This window comes from Lipotes vexillifer, unplaced genomic scaffold (genome assembly GCF_000442215.2).
Source record: "Lipotes vexillifer unplaced genomic scaffold, Lipotes_vexillifer_v1.1 scaffold605, whole genome shotgun sequence".
Classification (NCBI taxonomy): domain Eukaryota; kingdom Metazoa; phylum Chordata; class Mammalia; order Artiodactyla; family Lipotidae; genus Lipotes; species Lipotes vexillifer.
Window position 1 is genome coordinate 1,537,220 of NW_006774406.1, and position 16,870 is coordinate 1,554,089.

The 16,870-nt window shown below is 45.5% G+C and overlaps 1 protein-coding gene across 1 annotated transcript in view; it reads right to left on the minus strand.

The window, feature by feature from the left end:
• The window catches only part of L3MBTL4 (L3MBTL histone methyl-lysine binding protein 4), a 431,526-nt gene that overhangs the window by 30,649 nt on the left and 384,007 nt on the right, over window positions 1–16,870 (minus strand). The window lies entirely within an intron of this gene.

Sequence of the window (16,870 nt, forward strand, 5' to 3'; positions counted from 1 at the left end):
GTTAGTTCCATTTTCCCCAATTAATTGGATGCCCTCAACCCCGCCCCCCGCCTCTGGCACACATGCATTTACTCAGCCTAGGAAACTCCAGGCCAGAGAATTCCTAAAAGCTGTCTTTCGGTTGAAAGTCTCTCTGTCCAGTACCCATGGAGGCTTAGGTTATGCCACATGGTTGCGAAGAATGTGAAACTCATTCCAAACCATCTGCCTCTGTGCACCGGAGCAGGGCAGTGATTTCTCAGGGACAGATCTGCATTTAGCTGGACAGCACACTGTAGCCACCAATGAGTCACACAGACAGCTTCTCCGAGGTCCGTAAAGGACAGCTGACTGTCCACAAGCCGGCTTCAGCGGCCTCGTCATTATCCCTCGGGATCCCACACCTCTTTCAAAGACTTCAGAGGCGCTCTGAAAGGGACCCCTGCTAATGTGGAGAGGGAAGCCTGCTTGTCTGTTGAAGTTTGAAACAAGCCATCATTATCTGTCAAAATTGAACGTTAGGGTATGTTGCTGCTTTATTGAACCTGGCAGTGCAATAAAAATGAAAAAAGAAGCAAGTTCTTTGCATCACTGGAGCATGGTTAATGTTGTCAACATGCTTTTTTTTTTTTTTTTTTTTTTTTTAAGAAGTTTGCTGCAAATCAATGCTTCTGGCTTCAGATATAAGGATAGTTTGTATTTATTAAAAACCTACCATATGTCAGATACACTGCTTGGCATTTGGTGTACTTGATCTTATAAGATCACTGCATCCTTCCTAAGGATGGATGTGTTACCTTCACTTTACAAATGAGAAAACTGCAGCTTATGGATGCTGGGTCCTGCCATTGACAGATGCCCACGAGGTGGTTTTGCTGCATAATCTGATCTTTCCATTATATGATGTTTCCCTCTTTATAAGAAAAGGAATGCTGGTGAAAAACTGTGGAATAGTCATTTGCCACCAGTCAGTGGGTAAGTGGGGGTTGTATTTTGTTTTGCTGTAGATAAAGAATTGGCTTAGTAGGAAATCAAAACTACAGGAAAACATTTGCTTTTCCAGATGGAAAAAATGTTACAAGTTTATTTAATAGTTTTATAAGGGATGTGGATCAGAGAGTACACAGTGAGATCTCCAAAATTAAAGATGGAAGTGAAATGTCAGACTGACAGGGATAAACCATAGTAAGATCTCAGGAGGTTTCGTGAGTGGGTAGAGAAATGGCAAATGAGCTCTAGCGTGGGTGACTGTAAGGCAATATATTCAGGGAAGATAATATAAACTTTGCTTATGATCTCTTGGTTTCAATACAAGAAAAGAAGCTTAGAATCAATATAAAATATTATAACATACATAATATTTCATATTTTTATTTTATTTAAGAATTTTTTTCCTGTTGGGGTATAGCTGTTTTACAGTGTTGTGTTAGTTTCTGCTGTACAGCGGAGTGGGGTTCCCTGTGCTATACAGCAGGTTCTTATTAGTTATGTGTTTTATACATATTAGTGTATACATGTCAATCCCAATCTCCCAGTTCATCCCACCACCACCACCACCCACCCCACGATCTGTTATTTTTTGACCTTCATAAGGAAGCAGGGAGAAATATTAATTTTTAATAGCACCATTTTATAGAGAAAATAAAGACCTAGGTGGCCGCAGTGGCTTCCCAGGGTTACTCTGGTAGTTAGTAAATGACCTCTAACTAGAAACCAGTACCACAGAACGCAGCGCATGCCCTTCCTCCTCCTTGGGTTCTTCTGTGGAATCACAAAGCCAGTAATGAATGTGATATTATCATCAGGAGACATCGTCTCATCCTTACTATATCAAGGTCAAGGGCTCTGGCTTTGGAGTCAGACATACCTGGATTCTACACCCATGCACTACTTGCCAGAATATGTGTCACAGAAGAGATTATTTAAGCTCTAGAGAGGGTTAGTTCTTCTTGTATAAAATGGAGATGCAGAATAGCACCTGCCTTACAGAAGCATGTTAAGAATGACATGAGGTAAGAGATGAAAATACCTAGCACAATGCCTGGCACATAAGTATTTAATGAATGGTCATTTTTCTTGTTGTCAATGGAGAGGAAGGTGCAGTGAATTCATGCTTTGAGTACTGTTGGTGCTCCAAGCACATAGCAATGATTGATGAAAAAAGAAAAAGAAAAAGGTGAATAACCACAGCGGGCTGAACATTCAGCATAAACCTCCCCTACACCAGAATTGCGACAACAATGCAAACAGTGGTTAGACTGTAGACGTGGGCCTGCAGGGGTCTCTGGGACAGGAAGCAGGCAGGGGCAGGGGGCCTGCCGCAGGAGAGAGAAGACCACAGCCTTGCAGCTGAGGGGGGCCGGCAGCAGGCTGGGCGCCTGAAGCCTGGGGCTGGGGCGGTGCTAAGCCGTCCCTTATGAGACGACAATGTGGAAAACTGCTGCGGACAAGCTGCTGCTTCAAGGAAGTTGTGGACCAGGGAGAGCAGACCCAGGGGCAGGGAGGAGCCTCAGGAAACCTCCCCCCGACTGGGAGGCTAAAGCTGAGATCGTCGCACGGAAGAGGAGGTCTGAATAATAACCCTAACCCTGGGCAGTGGGTGCAGGCAGGTGGGTGAGGATCAACCCCACCTTATGGACAGGGAGTCTGGAACACAGAGGAAGGAAGAAAGAAACACAAAACAAATAACCAAATCAAACACCTCAAAATGATCCTGCAAGTCTGTTGGCTTCCAAAAGTTTTTTGGTTTGTAAAATGCACAAAGACTTTTGAAGCTAAGAAAGAAAACAAAATTGATAATTAACATGAATTAAGTCCTGGAGTTAAAATGGTCTGTCAGCCTGAGAAACACATTTACAGGTAAGTTCAGAATGCTGCAAGAGATAAACACAGGAAGAGTATTCATAAAAAGAACAAAAAATTGTGAAACAAAACCCAAGCAGGAATAAAACAAGGTCAAGTAGATATGACTAAGAATCAACTTGAAACTTTGGAAACAAACAATGTTCTTATTGGAATTAAAAACTTAATAGACAATTTAAGCAACAGACTGGACACGAAGGGAGAATCAATGAACTTGGGGATAGTGCTGAAGAATTACCCTAAATGCAGCACAGAGAGACCAAAGTCAAAATACACAAGAGACGTTCAGAGGCATAGTGGATGAACTGATAGAATTAATGGCTAAGAGCTTTCCAGAATTGAAGGAAGACGTGTCCTCAGATTGAAAGTACCTACCAAATGCTAACAAAGCTAAATGGAAACAAATCTAAGGCTTGACATCAGAGTGTAAACATAGAATATCAGGAACAAAAAGAAAATTATGGAAATCACCAGGGAGAAGAGACAGATTATTGGCATAGGCGTAGCAATTAAGAGAGACTTCTCATCAACAATAGATGCCACTGGACGTCCCTGGTGGCGCATTGGTTAAGAATCCGCCTGCCAATGCAGGGGACATGGGTTCAAGCCCTGGTCTGGGAAGATTCCACATGCCACGGAATAGCTAAGCCCATGCGCTACAACTGCTGAGCCTGCGCTCTAGAGCCCTTGAGCCACAACTGCTGAGCCTGCGTGCCACAGCTACTGAAGCCCGCGCACCTAGAGCCCATGCACTGCAACAAGAGAAGCCATCCCTCACCACAACTAGAGAGAGCCAGCGTGCGGCAATGAAGACCCAATGCAGCCAAAAATAAGTAAATAAAAACCCCAAACAAACAAAAAACAGTAGATGCCAGAAAACAGTGGACTTCAAATACTGATGGAAATCATTTTCAACCTTGAATTTTATACCTACCTAGACCATCATTCAAGACTGAAGGCAAATCAGAGACATTTCAGACACATAAAGACACAGACCTTCACTGTTAAAGGTATTATCAAGAAGAAAGGGAACAACCTGAAGGGAAGACATGAGATGGGGGGGGGAAACAATAATACATATGGGAATTAATAGAATATGTCAGTAAATGTTATTAAAAATAGACTATAAATAGATATAGATAGATATAGATAACTATATATTAGATAACTAATATAAAACAGATAACTAGGGGTATGGTTTTAGTTATGTGAAAAACTTCTGAATAGATAAATATGCTAAATTTATAGTTTGGTGTGTACATTATATATTTTAAAGTAATTACAAGAAGACAACTATAATCTCTAGTTTCCAAACTGTCCATGGGAGACAAAAGTTGGACATACAGAAAATCATATTCAGTAGAAATAGGAAGAGGAAATGAAGTGGACAAAAGGGATGATAAAAGAAAACATGTATCTACATATGTAGATATTATTTCAAATATAAGAGTGATTACAGTTATGATTATAGCTACCCATTAGCGAAAGGCAGAGGCTGTTGGAATGAATAAAACAAAAATCCAGCCATATGTTGCTTTTAGAAGTCATACATGAAACAAAATATTACACATATGTGGAGGATGAAGATAAGAACAAAGATAAACCAGGTAAATAATTACTAACCAAATTTAAAAAGGAGCTAGTATAGCAATATTAATATGAGGCAAAATAGAATTTAAGAGAAAAAGCATTAACAGGAATAAAACAGCAGCAAAATATACAATCAGACGAGAAGCTATAACAATTGTGAACTTCGTAATAGAGAGATTACAGCTAAAAGACATGATCAGCATTTATAAAACTATGTCCATTGGCTTCATTTTTGTCCAGTTCAATAAATTGTATTAAATCTTAGCTAAGCACTCACCTGAAGTTTTGGCTAAACTTACCAGGAAATTCTTTTTCTTTCTTTATGGAGAGTGTTAAAATTTGGCTGATATGGTCCATCTTGGCTGAAAAAAATAAATATGGTTGGAAGAGTTTAGTTAGGTAAATGAAATACAGAGCTAAATTTGTTATTTAGGAATTTTTTTGTAACCCCAAATGTTAGGATTTAAGAGGGCAACCAAGCTCTTCCATAAAATATCTGTTTGTTCTGGTGTCAGAAGCAGAAGGTTGTTCTGGATCATTTTTCTGACACGAGATCAACATTCCTCCTGTCATTGAATGTTTGTGTGATGAAAGTACGTAAACCGCAGAAGTCCATTCAGTGTGACCCCTTGGTATTGTTATTAATGCCCATTAATAATTCACGCAGAGCTCCACGATTCTGGTCCTCCCTTCTGGGAGGCTGAGTTCTGAAAATCCAACAAGCTCTGGGTCAAGGACAGACATTCTGACGTAGGGGTGGAAACAGGAAACAGAATGAACCCTGAAGCACATACTCTCCCCTCAACCAGCTCCGTCCATGACCTCTTTTGCCTAAAAAGCACCTCGCCAGGCTTACACATCAAACTCTGGGAACTCTTTTGTGGTTTTTAATGATTGTTGTGCATGAGTACTAGCAATGAGGTGTTCATAACCTTTTTGGGTAGGCATTTTCATTCATTAATTACAGAGGATCGATCATTTCACAATACATACAATTATTGAATCCTCATGTTGTATGCCTGAAGCAAATGTAATGTTCTATGTCAATTATATCCCAATAAAAATAAATAAAACTGGCACTGCATACACACACACACACACACACACACACACACACAAACAGCATTTTTAAAAAAAGAAAATAGTTGGCACTAGGAAGTGACAACATTCTGCTCTGTAAAATTTCCCCCCAAAGTAAATTATATATAATTTCCAGTGATATAGCATATTTCACATGAAATTCTTCGGGCTTCTTTGAAAAAGAGATATGCTCCCTGTACATTCACAGTAATTATTTTGGAATCTAGTCTTTGTTTTCAGATTCCTGGGGGATATTTTTCTTAAGATGAAAATGAAGAAGACGGTCAGATGATCAGAATGAAGGGGAACCCTTCGAGGGCCCCCATCCATGTCTCTCCTCTCTGTAGGTTCAGGAATTAGGCAGGGGTGCGTGGGGAGGGGGCGGGGCTTTGAGGATGGAGAGCAGGTGTGTAGGTGCCTGCCTGCTCAGGCACTTGTACCACTGGCAGTACACACACCAGAAGGAGATTGCTTTAAACAGATTGAATTGACTTGCAACAAGCTCTCCACTGTTTGAAGCCTGTTCCCCATTTTGTGGGTCACCAGACCCGGGCACTTTAGCACAGCTTAGCTGGGCCCTGGGGAAACAAGGCACAGAAGAGTGTTCTAATGTTCTAATGGCATATCGGATGCCAAAGGATGTGGCCCAAGAGGAGGAGAAATCTTCAGATGACTGACCTAAGTGTAGATGCCAGCACATTCCTTGTTCTGTGCTTATCAGAATAAAAATCTCATGCCGCGAAGGAGCTAGTGGCCGACCTCCAAGGTCTTAACCGTCTATAATTGTGCTGTTCTGGCTCTCCTGGTACTCACGTTAGCCCAGTGGGGTAATGAAATTTGAGACATCTTTGCAACTATAATACTGTACAAGGGGATGCTTTATCAGCTGGCTGACTGGCCTGATGTTTGTATTCCATGTATCTTTTTCTTTCTGTAATGCTTTAAAAATAATTCTTGGTGCCTCCTGTAACTTCTGTGAGACTCAGCCTCATGTTTCTGAAAGAAAAACAAAAACAAAAACACAAAACCCACGCCTTCCCCTGCAGTTTGCAGACCTGCTCTTTGGTTATCTACAAGGGGACAGCCTTAGAATCAGGGGTGCCCTGGAGCTGACTTGTACTGGCTCCAAGAACAGATTTGGCCCATCTCTTTCCAGTTCTGCATTCACTGATGTCATGTTGGCGGCTGGAGATCCACCATGATGGGAGTACTTAAACCATGGAAACTGGCACACACCACAGACCAGGGCTTTTTTTCCTGAAACTAGTTGTTAAAGATTTACCAGCATTCCACTGCCCGGGATCCTCTTAGACCACGGTTCATTTCCCCTAAGACAACCTTCCAGAGCCAGAGGCAGAGTCCTCTCAGAGATTGCTCTGCTTGGAAATTTGTAAAGTCATGGCAACAATTGCACCCCACGGCTTATAGGCATCTGTGTTTCTATTAGCATAAGACTGAGTAGGAAGCTTTTTCTTCCAGGGTTAATAGGAATACAGTTATGCCTAGCCAGTGGAATATCTTTTAAAAAAAATCCCAACAAAAATGTGTCCTTTGGCTGAAGTTCTTGATTCTTCAAGAATCTTGATTCTCTCCTAGTAAATATCGGCTCCTCACTGTAATTTAATAATAATTATAAATAAAATTATAATTATAAATAATAATAATTATTATAAATAAATATATAAATAAATATATTTATAAATATATTTATATATAAATAAAAATATATAAATAAAATTATAAATAAATAATAATTATAAATAAAAATAATACATTATAGTAATTCTTGCCAAACGTGCTTTTCCTGTCAGTCAAGGAAAGAAACATTGAATGAGTATTTATCATATGTAAGACACAGTGATAGGCAGTATGCTAGATACAGAGACAGATTGTGTAGCCTCAATTATCATCTTCAGGAAGTATATAATTTAGAGCAAGGCAACACATGCACACATGAAAAGTTATGTGAGAGAATTTCTAGAACACATATAATTTGAATGTATCCAGTCACCTTAAGGTCAGTCTCAGTAGGTTGTTACATCAACACACACACACACACACACACACGCACGCGCGCGCGCGCGCACGCGACCCTGTTGGAGATTCTTTATAAAGCTTTCTGAAGGGTGGACACCAGAAGACAAAGGTGGGAACTGCATAGCAATTATAAAGCAGAACTTTCTGAAAAAGCAAAACTTTCTGAAAATCCTGTCTCTTCCTCCCCTTCCTTCTTGGTCTTTCTTTATCCTCCTCTCTCAGGCCACGTGTGGGTCATACGCTCCCATCTCTCCAGATATTCTTGAGAGTTTGGCAAAACAAGGATCCTTGGGGGAACCCACCGTCCTTAGAAGGGAAAGGAGAAAGAGGGTGTAAGTCCACATGATTTCATGGGCTTCTGCTGCAACTAAAAGACAACAATTCAACAAGTGTCATCAGAGATATCTGAAGTCAGAGGTCACAAGTTGGGAGTTTTAAATTCAGAGGGAGAAGAAAAGAGGAAAAGGCCATTTTGGGGGGTGGGAAAGCTTTAAGAAGGAGAGACTGGTAGGTGAGTAGAAGGTCTCAAAGAGAAGAGAAAAGGAGTGATCCCGGCTTCTACCATCTGTGTTACCCGGTGAGTCACTGAGGCCCCGCGGAGAGGGTGGAGTCAACATTCCACAGGTGTGCAGGGAAGCAGCTCTTGCTTTTATCTTATCACTTGCTTCCACTTCCTCAAAGTGACCCCAAATCCACCAGCCTTTTGCCCTCTCCCCAAAGAGGAGAAGTCGCTCGTGCTTCACGTAGACTGAGTGAAGGACAGACAGATTTCAGGACATCTCCAGGTTGGTACAGAAGCAGGCTCATACCTCAGATCTTTGGCCTAACCAGGGCTCCAACTGCTAATGTATTGAGTGGGAAAGTTTTTCCAAATAACTACGATAACAGCATATTTGTCAAAGAGATAAGCATGGGTCTCCCTTGCTGTGCACAGTTCTACACATGAACCTCAGTAACTGGCCAGACAGTAGCACTGCCAGGCTGTTCAGGTCACAAAACATCGGCTACCAAATTCAGTGGCTTTTTTTTTTTTTTCCCTCAGTTTTGGACCAATCAACTAGAAAATGTTTCTAGACCAGTTTTTCCTCTTCTTGTCAATGCAGACTCCAGTGACTTTGGGGTAAAGGGGCAACTTGGCAGTGAACTCTATTGTCAGAAACTTTGCAAAGTTCCTGGCTTGAGAATTTTCACCCTCCTCCTTCCAGCCCAGTTGGTAGGTTCCGAAATCTCACTGTTATGAGTAATTTTCAAGACCCAAAGTTACCTCGATGATTCTCATACCTTCCCTTGTCTTTGTGATGACAGAGCTGTGAGCCTGGGACGTGGGGAGTCTAAGGCATTATGAAATCTCTGTATGAAGTCGTTAAATCCACAGCAACCTGATTTCCTTCATTTTCAGGCCTGAACATTTGTAATAATCTAAATAGCTTCTTTCCTGCTAACAATCAACTGAGAAGCGCCCTCACTCTCTGACAGCATCAGAGGCACTTGAATCATTCAACCGAATCTCGCCGGGGCGTCAGAGATCACTGACTCATCTGGATTCTGGACGGTCTTTCCATCAGAAACAGCAGCTCCTTCTGGCCACGTGACCTTGACTGAGTCATTTAACACCCTCCTGAACCTGAGTTTTATCATCTCCTAATTGAGCTAAGGTCACATCTCATGTCTTCCCAGGCACTTCTGAACATCCAGATTAGCTAATACCTAAGACATCACTTGGAAGCTAGAAAGCTCCCTACAGTGTATTAATAACTTTGATCCCCTTGGCTGATGAGAAAGGAAGACCACAGTGAAACGTATGCTGGGCCCGAAACCTGGACTTCAAGGTCAATTCTCAGATATCTTCTGTAACATTTTTAGGATGGGTAACGTGCAAAAGCATTAGGGGTTTTCTTAAGAAGGTTTCTTTTTCTCCTAGCTTCTGTTATGTTGCCCACAAATTCAAGTAGTATTGTCAACATGGCGTATTATTATGCTTTCTGTGACACAGATACTAATTTTGGGGGAAAAAACAGGGCTAAGCCATTCCCCATATCCACTAGTATTTTTACAGAAAATGATATGCAGCCCCATTGAAGCCATGACTCACATGATCTAAACACGATACTACACGAGAGAGGCTACCCCAAAAAAGGACCACGCCATGAGAATAGACACATTGTAAAATAACTCAAGACGAGGCCTGTGGCAACTCTTCCAAAGTTTCTCTTTCTCTCAACCATCAGTAAGTTCTTCTCAGTTCCCACCTGGGTGCCTCTTCTCTTTCTGCCCCCCTTTCTCCTATCCTGCATCACACAAGGTTCAGCATGGAGCTGGCAAAAGCAGACTCTCATTGGAGGGCAGGTGGAGAGGGTGAACCTGGTGGGAACGCCAGAACCTTCCTTCAGGGGTGAGGGGGATGCTGGGGACTCCCATACACTCAGAATTTTGACTCATCACTGGTATAATGATGCAGCAAGAATTCTGGCTTGAATCACTTCAGGATTTGGACATGGCAGGGACTGGAGTCCGGAGCAGGGCAGAGAGCCTCTAACGGTCTCTGTATGAGGGACCAAGGAGAACTCTGGAAAAGAAGGCAGGCAGAGGGAAGGCATAGCTGAGCCGGACACATTAACTGAGGTTGCAGGTGGGCTTTGGAGGGGGAGGCGATTCTAAATAGGGCAGGATATCTGCCTCTGCACGGTCCCCCCAGGAGCATAACTGATGGCCTTAGGGTCAGTGATGATGGGGGTGGCAGCTGAAGAGGAGAAGGCCCAGGGGACCCTGCGGAACTCGCTGGAAACGTCCAGGTCACGGGAGGGCTTGAGATCCCGAGTGGTTTCCTGTGTCTGTGCCTTCCCATTCGTATCTTTTGCATGAGCATTTCTATAACCCGCACCATCGCTGCGAGCGCTCCCACGCCCCACCTCACCATGCTCCGTTCTTCTCTCCGGCCCACGCTGGGCTCATGACACATGGTTTACCAGCGTGTTAGAGTTTCAGTTCTTAAAACAACTAGATAATTCTTTCAAAGGAAACACCAGTTAGAGACCATGTGAGACCGTTACGTCAGCAGATCCAACCCAGATGCACAATCTGGCTGAAGTTCTGCTCTTTGTTGTGTGTGGCCTGTGTGTCCTCCTTTGATACAGACGATCCAGAAGGTGCCTTTTAGCTCTCAGGGTCCACCTCCCTGTGTCAGATGCCCGGCAGGTGCTGATTAGGTTCAGGGCAGAAGGTGGTTGGCACATTGAATAAGCGAAGATGAATAAAGATCCGGTGAGGAGGCACGTGGATCCAGGAGCCATCCACGAATGTGGAGGGACGTTGGCTTGGAAGTTGCATGAGGCTGGCTGGAATCGGGGAGGAAGGTTCTGTGCTGAGGGACAGAGGTCCCAGTGTTAGGTACAGACGGGTGGGTTAAGGTATTGGTAGGGGTCTCTGGATTTAATAAGGAAACTGGGGAATTGCTTAGCAGACTTTGGTGTGGTGGGCACACCCTGTTGGGGCATCACAGCTTGTCCCCCATTTACTGCCCCAGTCCTATACCCACTGACTTGGATCTTGAGGTGCTGGGGAGCGGAGGGTGGGTGCCTGCGGGCCCCATGTGTGTTTCCAATTAGAACAGTGTTACTAACATTCAGTTAAGAACATTTGGAAAACAGAGACAAGTACGTAGAAAAAAATGTAAATAACCCATGAAACCATAACTTATAGATAAAACTTATTAACATTTTGCCAGATTCCTTTCCTGTCTTTTCCTGTACAGATCTAAAATATTACTAAATTGCTATATGTAATTTTGTCTCCTACTTTTTTCTTCCCTTAATATTATACGACAGAAAACATATACGGCTACGTAGCAATTTTTTTTCACTTCGATTCATCATAATGAACTTGAACGTTCTTGCCCTATTGTACATTTAGGTTATTACCAGTATTTTTCTTTTATAAATAATTTTTAAAAGAGGCCAGTTTACAAGAATCTTCTAAGGCATTTGAGCAGTTGGGCCATTAAGTTGGGGACAATGAAATGCCATGGAAATGTCTTCAGCAGGGGAGGAAAGTGATCAAAATCTGTATCAATCTTCCTCTTGGGAGGAAGGTGGGAGAAGTAAAAACAGTCACTTCAGTAGGGAAATGCAGCCAGGGCGGAGGGGCTAGTTCCCAGGTTGCTCAGGGGGCAAAATGGATAGGATTCGGTCACTGGGGAAAGCAGGCGGACACAGAGTCGGGGGGCTCCTGAGTTTGCCTGGCCTGTCCACCTAACGGGGTGGGTGGTGATGCCAGCCAGGCTGAGGATCCGGCTGGGGGCCGGCAGAGCACAGGGCCTGCGTGCGTCAGGCATGCTGAAGATGCCAAACCTGGAGAGAGATACAAATGGGAGCAAAGGGAGCTTCCCCGTCTATAGATCTGGAGGAACCACAGGCTGAGGACAACGGATGCGGGGCTCACTGATCTACACTGAGATGGAGGCCAGGTAGTTAGCGACCCAGGATCCCGACCTAGAGAGAGGCTAAATGTCACCACCAAGATAGAGAACAATGATATTTGCAAGCCCTCTTCTCAGGAAGGAATCTTGGGACAAGTCAGCTGGGATGAGGAAGTAATATCCTCAGAGACTAACAGATAATTAAAGATCTGCTTTCTGAAGAGGATGTCTGCTCGACTGTGGGGACTTTGGTTCTTCTGTGTGGGGCATGAAAACCTTGCCTTTAAATAAATGTTGAGCAATTATTTAGAGACTACTTTGTCTGAAGGGGCAGCCTGGCAGATGGAGCACAGACGGGGCAGGCTCAGGGGTTCAGGGGCCACTGAATCTCTAACACCACAGGCCCACGACTGAGGCACGGTCAGCCCTTCAAAGGTGAACTTGGGTGCCCTTGGCTTTAATGCAGCATGGGGGAAGCGGCCCGCGGGCTGCCGTGTGGTTCTTGAAGCCGGGAGTCCGAGGCTCGGCTCATGAGCTCACGGTGGGAGGGAAGCGGACGGTGACGGATGCCAGTGCCACGGCCACCAAAAGTCCTGGGACGCTTGATCACGGTGCAGGCATCCGAGCCACCTCTGTTCACTGGGTCATTTAGAAACTTCTCCCCGAGCCCCAGCCCTGCACTTTCAGTGTTGCTGCTGCTGACCTTGATGGGGTTTAATCTGGGAAAGGAACCTGAAGTCCATGCTGGGAAGGACATCGGAGGAGGGGCCGTGGAATAAACTCACGCAGGTGTGCGGGGCCCAGATGCAGCTCACCGCCAGCACCCGGTCACCTGGAAACGGACGTGTCACCCACTGGGCCCAGCACCGGGCCTGGCCCATCCTGAGTGCTCAACCAGTATTTGTGGAAGAAAGGCCTGGCCCCGGGTCTCTCTCCTGAAACCAGACACTGTATTATTCAGTGGATGTGCTTTTGGTCCCCTAACGGCCTGAGATTTGGGCTGCACCTCCTTCCCTCCTCGGGCGACTTTGCTGGGTGAGGCTGGGAGTGCCCAGTGACGACGTGTCTCCTAGAGGTCCCTCTCGGCAAGGCTGACTGGCCCCAGCGGCGTTTGTCAGTCTCGAGCTGGGCCAGATCATCAGAAAAAATGTGAAGCGTGGGGATGGGTGGGAAGGTGGCAAATTTGCGTATCTTCTCAGAGTTTTTTCTCACAGCTCTTTGTTGCGGTGCTTCTAACATAGTGGTTAGTAGGGTGGCCCATGTGCTCAGAATACCTGGGTTCAGATCTCCCTTGCTACCTGTGTGACCTTGAGCGGGTGAAATAACCTTCCCCTGCCAGTTTCCCATCTGCAAGATGAAGATCATAAAAGAGCTGCTGTGAGAATTAAGGAAGTTGATGAGTGAAAAATGCTGCTGTATTATTATTGTCGTTGTTATTGTAAGCGGCAGCAGCAGCTTATGCTCGGCTAATGCTCCTTCCTAAGAGCCTCCAAGAGAGGGCAGATGGTCCTGTAAACTCCAGGGGGTCACCCCTCTGGTCTCCGGCTCTGGGCATCCACACAGCCGGACCTTTCACCAGAGCTGCGCCCACAGGCCCGAGGCAGGCGGTGGCTGGGTTCCACGCATAGGCTTTGGAACAGAAGTCTTCGCTATGTTTGTTTTCCTGAAGGGACGGAGCGTCTGCTAGGTTGCCCTAGCTGCAGTGCACTGATGACGCTGGGCTCTGAGAAGGAGCTGGCGGCTGAGCCCAGGAATCCAGTGAAGGAGCTTGGCCAGCTTTCTGCCTGCAGGAGAAGGGAAGCGGCGGCGGTGGTGGGGGGCGGGGGTAGTGGGGTAGTGGGGGGAGGGGAGAGCTGGGTTCCCTCCACCTTTGCACCTGTGGCCTGAGCTTCGAGGACCCTCACCAGGTCGGCTGGTGCACTCCAGCCCTGCCTTGCCGTGGACGTTCGGGCCATGTAACTTTAAACAAGTGTTTCGTAAGGGACAAAGTGACTTTCTCCTTTTTTTTTCATCTGTTCTTCCCTCCCATCCTGGGAGCTCGGGGGGGGGGGGGGGGGGGGGGGGGTGGAGGGGGTCTCTGGGTTGCCAGGCCCAGGGAAGGGAGCTGGGCTTTCACGGGGGGCAGGGGTTGGGCTGGACACAGAGAAAAGAGTATTGTTCTTAAACCTGCCTCACAGCTCAAGGACCTTGAAGGAACAGAATGGAATGGGAAACAGGAATTATTGCCTCTTGTTTTCTCTTTAAAAATATAAAAAGACCCCTGAAACTGTGGTCTGGACGACACCACATGACTTCTTTCTTTTTTTTTTTTTTTTTTTCCTTTCTTTTTTCGGGCCTCTCACTGCCGCGGCCTCTCCCATCTGCGGAGCACAGGCTCCGGACGCGCAGGCCCAGCGGCCATGGCTCACGGGCCCGGCCGCTCCGCGGCAATCGGCAGGCGGACTCTCAAGCACTGCGCCACCCAGGGAAGCCAACTTCTTTCTTTTGTCATGGAAATATTTTGCATAAAAGACTGTTTTCTGGATTGGTACCTTCAGGCTGTCCATCTCCAGCAGCAGAGAACTGCTGTCATTCCTGGAAATAAGATCAGGCCCCGGGGGGTTAATCTGCCTGATTTTGCTTTTCCGAGGGTGACTGTGTCAAGTTCTTGGCTCTGTGGCCAAGTTGATGGCCCAGGGCAATGCTGCCCAGTAGAACTTTCTGCAGCTTTGCAAGTGTTCTGGGATCCATGCTGAACCCATGATGGCCACCAGCCCTGTGGCTCCGGAGACTGAGGAACTGAGTTGTTGTTTTGAGGCATAATTGACATACCACATTATAGTAGTTTCAGGTGTCAGGAGCTGCGTTCTTTACTCTGAATTTAACTAGTTAAATTTAAATAGCCACACGTGGTCTGTGCTGTGGTCCTGGATGGCGCCGGGGAACATCGTCATAGCGAGCTGCAAGCAGCGTCCACCAGCATCACCCTCATAAGAGGGGAAGGGGAAAGAGGCCAAAGGTCTAGACCCTGAGGACCAATTCTCGCGTCCACAGCAGCCGTTCACGTGGCAACTGTGGTTTCTGGATATTTACCTGGACCCTCTATTGCTTCCTCTTTCTGCTGCGGGAGTAGCCATCTACTTTCTTAAGGAGGAATGAGGTCAAGACCACGTTACAACACAAAGGTAAGTGATCTCCTAGAGTAGGGAATAGTTCTACTTAGAAGCTCTTCCTTGAGCTCCCAAATCACAGGGTGGGATCAGTCATTTCTTCAGGATTCTGAAGACGCCCGTGCGGCCCGTTCAGACCCCAATGAGCAAAAGCCCTGGAGCGTGTTGGATGGACACGGGAGGCTGTGGTCCAGGCTCAGTGTAGCCCAGAGGGCGGCACACGGAGGCGAGCCTTGGGCTCTGGGGCCAGGATCCTGGTCCGGGTCCTGAATCAAAAGACCAAAGAAGAAGGGCAGCCTTGAGGAGAGAAGAGAGGACGGCAGAGGAAAATGAGCCCTAGGGAAACCAGGATCTGGAGACCCGAGTGGATGGCAAGGGCGGGGTGTCACCTGCAGCAGTGGCAGCTCTAAGGTTCAGGGTGGCGGGTCCTTGTGACCCTTGTGACGCAAGGATGGGGGGTTAAGTAAATGCAGGGCCCATCAGAGAGCCCCTGACGCTGCAGGCAGGCACGGGGCCCACCCAGAGAGTGAGGACAGAACACCGGATGGGCTTGGACCAGGGCCGCAGCAGCCCTCATCCTGCCGTGGGCGGCCTTGGGGTCAGGCGTCTCACTGGACCCTGCTTTGTGTGGGGTTTCGTCTGCGTTGTCAGGACTGCGAGGCAGGTGGTATTCTGCCCATTTCACGAACAGATAAGCTGAGACTTGCGGGGGGGCGGGGGCTGAAGTTCGATGTTCTCCTGCCTCCTGCCTGACTTGCCTGCTACTCCTTCTCAGGCTTCCTAATGAACTCGTTCCTCTCTGCCAGGTCTGGGAACGTGGGAGCCCCTTCAGGCCTGTTCCTGAGCCCCTTCTCTTCCCATTTTCCACTCTCCCCACACGGTTTCGACTTCTCGCTGGGAACTCCCCCACTTCTGGTGCAGCCTGCATCTCTCCCAGTCAAGGAGAAGCACAATTACCCCAGAGAGTGGACCTGGAAGGGATGGAGAGACATTAACAGAAACAGTCCTAATTTACCGATGAGAAAAGCAAAACAAAATGATTCCAAGAGAGGTTTTTCCTTTGACCAATAAAATAAACTACAAACTGGCCCAAAAAAGAAAATGGGAGAAAACACAAAATTATAAATGAGGAAATACTGCAAGAGACCACTTTGCTCAAAGCTAGCTTGACCCCTCTGAAAACCTAAATGAAAAATACAATTTTCTAGGAAAATATTTATTACTGAAGTTCACAGCACAAGAAAATCTGTAACTAGGGTGACCAGACTTAGCAAATAGAAAGATAGGACCCCCAGTTAAATTTGAATTTCAGATAAATAAGACGTTTTTTTTAACATGTCTCGTGCAAGACATACTCATCCTAAAAAATTATTGGTTTTTTACTGAAATTCACATTTAACTGGAGGTCCTGCATTTTATCTGGTAGCTCTACTTAAATAGATAAATTACTATGGAGAAACATGAGGAACTTGTCAAAGGCCAAAAAAGCATCAAGATAAAATGGTTTCAGGTGAATTATATGAAGTGAATTCAAGGGATAATTTAACCTCTGTTTAAATGATTCCAAACTCTATTTAAATGATGATTTAAGTTCTATTTAAATGATTTATTTAAATGATTCCAAACTCTATTTAAACTCGATTTAAATGATTCCAAACTCTAAAAATAGAGTAAAAACTCCTAAATTATTTTTATAAAGTTGCAACACACTGAAACCAAACCTGACAATGATAGTTAAAAAAAAAAAAAAAAAAGGGGG